This window comes from Mauremys mutica, unplaced genomic scaffold (assembly GCF_020497125.1).
Source record: "Mauremys mutica isolate MM-2020 ecotype Southern unplaced genomic scaffold, ASM2049712v1 Super-Scaffold_1559, whole genome shotgun sequence".
NCBI classification, from domain to species: Eukaryota; Metazoa; Chordata; order Testudines; family Geoemydidae; genus Mauremys; species Mauremys mutica.
The window spans coordinates 986,073-990,017 of record NW_025423353.1 but is presented as its reverse complement, the minus strand read 5'-3'; the positions used below and the strand labels follow the sequence as shown (position 1 = coordinate 990,017).

Genomic DNA, 3,945 nt, shown 5'->3' with positions numbered 1-3,945 from the left:
CCCCCACCTAGAGTGACCAGACAGCAAGTGTGAAAAATCAGGACGGGGGTGGCGGTGGGGGGTAAAAGGAGCCTATATAAGAAAAAGACCCCAAAATTGGGCCTGGCCCTATAAAATAGGGAGAAAGCACTCCGTCATTTCATAGTTATTGCTACTGATCTCACTGACAAACTTCCTTTTCTCGGGGCTGCTCTCAGCACTTTAGGGAGTTTTTCCTCTTCTCCCTTCCAGCTGTGGTGATGGGACTGCAGCAGTTCTCCGGATGGCCGGCTTTGCTCTTTCACTTACATCCTTCACTGCTTTGGCTGAAGCTGTGTTTGCTACCAGTTTAATCCATAGCTGAGACCGCAGGTACCAGCAGCTAGTTACAAAGGCTCAATTCCCATCACCAGCAGTGGGAGGTTATCCTGGGCTGCAGGATTTAGCCCATGGACAGTCAAGGTGCTACAGCAGCTACATTCTTATGTGGTGAGTCCTGCAGCCTATTACCAAACTGCTCTGTCATAGTCTGCAGGGGGCCTGACTTGCTGAGAATCTGGCAGAAGAGAGACCCTGGAGCAGAGAAGGAAAATGTCCTCAGCAGTCACAGCCGGCAGGAGCAGCAAAGACTGAGTATCAGACACACTTTTTCACCAGGACAGTAAATGTGCACAACCCCCTGATATATTCTCAATTCAGTCCCCCTTCTCTGAAAACATCCACTCAGTGCAACGATGGTCAAAAAAGCAAAGAGAATCTTGGGGATCATTAAGAAAGGGCTAGAGAATAAGACAGAAAATATCATGCATTGGCCTCCTCTCAGGCAGGGGACTTATAGGCCCTTCTGCCAGTTGGTGTTGGCAGCAGCAAGGGCTGGGTTCAATGTCTAGGAGAGGAGAGCAGCAGAGACGCAGGAGGAGAGAGAGTCCTGAGAAGGAAGCAATGAGAGCAGAGTGCAAACCAACCAGCTGAAGGTATCACAGAAGTCCTGAAATGACAGTAACTCCAGGTCCCATCAGGGCCGCCGGGGGGGGGCGAGGGGTAAGTGAGGCAATTTGTCCTGGGCCCCACAGGGGCCCCCACAAGAGTTTTTCAGGGTTCCTGGAGTGGGGTCCTTCACTAACTCCGGGGGCTCTGGAAAACTCTCGTGGGGCCCAGGCCCCCGGAGATTCTTCCACTCCGGGTCTTTGTCGGCAATTCGGCAGCAGGGGGGTCCTTCATGAATGAAAAGTGACTTCATTGAAGTGTTGAAGTGCCTTAATGCAGAGAAAATATTGGGTATTAAAGGGCTCTTTAATCGAGCAGAGAACAAGACCCAATGGCTGGAAGGTGAAAAGAGATAAATTCATATTACAAATAAGACACAAATATTCAACAGCGAGGATGATTCACCACAGGAACAAGCTACCAAGGAAAGTGGTGGATTCACCATCTCCTGATGTCACTTAATGAAGACTAGATGCCTTTCTGGAATGTGTTTGCTCCACAAGTAGCTCTTGTGTCATACAGGAGGCCTCTGCTATGCAGGGGGTCAGATTAGATGCTCTAATGGTCTGTTTTGGCCATAAAGTCGACTAATTTCTGAAAAAATGAGTGTAGCATTGGGAGCAGCATCTGATGTTTTCCTGTCTAGCCGGCTTGTTTCCTAGAACGAACGCTCCTTGAGTGGGGTGATCCACAGGGAGTAGCTCAAACCTCCAAAGTGCCTGGCCAGGGGCAGGACATTAGCACAGCAAGGGAGGGGTGTGGCAGTGACATCACAAAGGCTTTTGCAGGACCTCAGACTATTGGTCAAAGGTGGTGGGGAGGTGGTGACCTCACAGAGAGATGCTGACATCAGCCAGGCAGGAGAGGGGTGAGGGGCCAGAGAAACCTCAGAGACACCTGTGGCTTTGCTTCAGCGAGTCTCCTTCTCCAGGTCTCTCTCTGAGGACTGAGAGAGTATTCAGTTTCACGGACATGAGCGCCAGGAGGAACCTCTTTCGAGTTTTCTCCTTCCCTTTCAGTGATTTTACTAGAAAACAGACATCCCTGTTTAGAAGGTAAGAGCCTCCTCGAGGGAAGGGGTGTCATGGGGGCATCACAGTTTGGATGCCGGTGTTCCCCCAATGTAAGGAAATTCCCGCCACCCTGCTTTGTGTTCACAGGGCGGGAGAGAGCAGCATCCACGGCAGTGATTTGCTCCTGGCTGCCGGAGCGGAGCAGCAGGCTCAGCTGTCAGAACTTCCCAGAGCGATGAAAGGGGAGGTGCCCATGGCTCTGTAGCAGGAATGCAGGGCAGGCGAGTTCACGGCGGGCATTGTGGGATAGTGCAGGAGGCCAGTTATGGTGATATAATGAACAGCAGCGTCTATTCTGTCACTTTAAGTTTGCTGCAAAAAGCTCTAGACCTCTCATCGAAGTTGTTTTATTTTGTCAGCAAAACAGGGCAGTTTTGTCGCCAGATGTGGCATTGCAGTGTGTACACCAGCCACAAGCTGCCGACTGAGGTAGCGTTGTGTGTTTTTCACACACCAGAGCAATATAATTCTGCTGAAACAACTTTGTAGTGCAGACCTGGCCAAAGATTCACTCACATACAACTTGTAAGGAAAATGTCACCTGCTCCTCTGCTTTGCAGAATCCAAACACAAGCAAAGCTTGTCAGGCCCTGGTAGCGATGGCAGGGAGTCAGGTGTGGGCAGACACTGTGTTTTAGCCACCCACAGGCATGATGGCTTAGCTGGCTAAAGCATCTGTTTCATAAATAGGAGATCTTGGGTTCAACTCCCAGTGGTGCCTTGTTGTTGGGGCACCTGCTATTAGCTGCTGTCAGAAGATAAGTTTTAGAGCTAGATGGGCCTTTGGTCTAGCCCAGTGTGGTTTTTCTTATGGTTTAAATAATACTCACAGGCAGTGATAATAGAGTTAATGAAAGTTTGGGAGTTAGGAGCGGGTAGGTCAGTGGTCCAGTCCCCACACAGATGACCCCCCTCCCTATGGGACAGGGGCAGGTCTGAGCTCTCACCCAAATGCTCATTGTGGCTGCCAGAATCTGTGAGCAGCTTGTTTAGTTTACAGCAAAGGTTGAGTCCTGCTTTGTGCACCGTGTGTGAGAATGAAAATCCTAAACCGCCTTTTGAAATAACGAATGCAGCAGGACATGTTATTGTCCCTGCCCCAAAGCAGACAGACCAATGGAGAAATGCCGTCGAGTCCAAGGTAATACTCTGCCTTGCCACTTTGTAATGACCGTAAGGGTGAGTGAGGGTGGGGAGGGGGCAGAGAGCAGGAGGAAGGGTCTTGCAGGAAGAGACAGTGTAGGAGTCCATCTAGCTCTGAATCTTGTCTTCTGACAGTAGCCAATACCAGGTGCCCCAAAAGCCTCTCCCGAAGGCACCACTGGGAGTTGAACCCAGGATCTCCTGTTTACAAAACAGGTGCTTTAACCAGCTAAGCCATGGTGCCTACTGCTACTTAAAATGTTGTGTCTGCCTCCACCTGACTCTCTTCCAATCCCTACTGGGCCCTGACAAGTGTTGCTCATGTTTGGATTCTGTAAAGCAGAGGAGCAGGTGAAGTTTTGCTCCCAAGGTGTGTGTGTAATTCTTTGGACAGGTCTACACTATGAAATTAGCTTGGTGTAATTACATTACTTAGGCTGGCAATGCAGTTCTATCCACCTAATCCCGGTGTAGATAGCAGCTCAGCTGCCAGAACTTTCTGGAGCTATGAAAGGGGAGGTGCCCGTGGCTCTGTAGCAGGAATGCAGGGCAGGTGAGTTCACGGCAGGCATGGTGGGATACTGGTGGTGGCCAGTTATGGTGATATAATGACCAGCAGCATTTACACTGACAATTTGTCACTTTAAGTTTGCTGCACAAAGCTCTAGGCCTCTCATCGAGGTGGTTTTATTTTGTCACCAAACACGGCAGTTTTGTCGCCAGACGTGGCATTACAGTGTGTGCACCAGCCACAAGCTGCTGA

At 50.1% G+C, this 3,945-nt stretch overlaps 1 non-coding gene across 1 annotated transcript; it reads right to left on the bottom strand.

The window, feature by feature from the left end:
* Positions 1-3,352: 3,352 nt before the first annotated feature.
* TRNAT-UGU lies at positions 3,353-3,426 on the bottom strand. The gene has a single exon. It is a non-coding gene; the product is annotated as a tRNA-Thr (tRNA).
* Between the last annotated feature and the right edge of the window lie 519 nt (positions 3,427-3,945).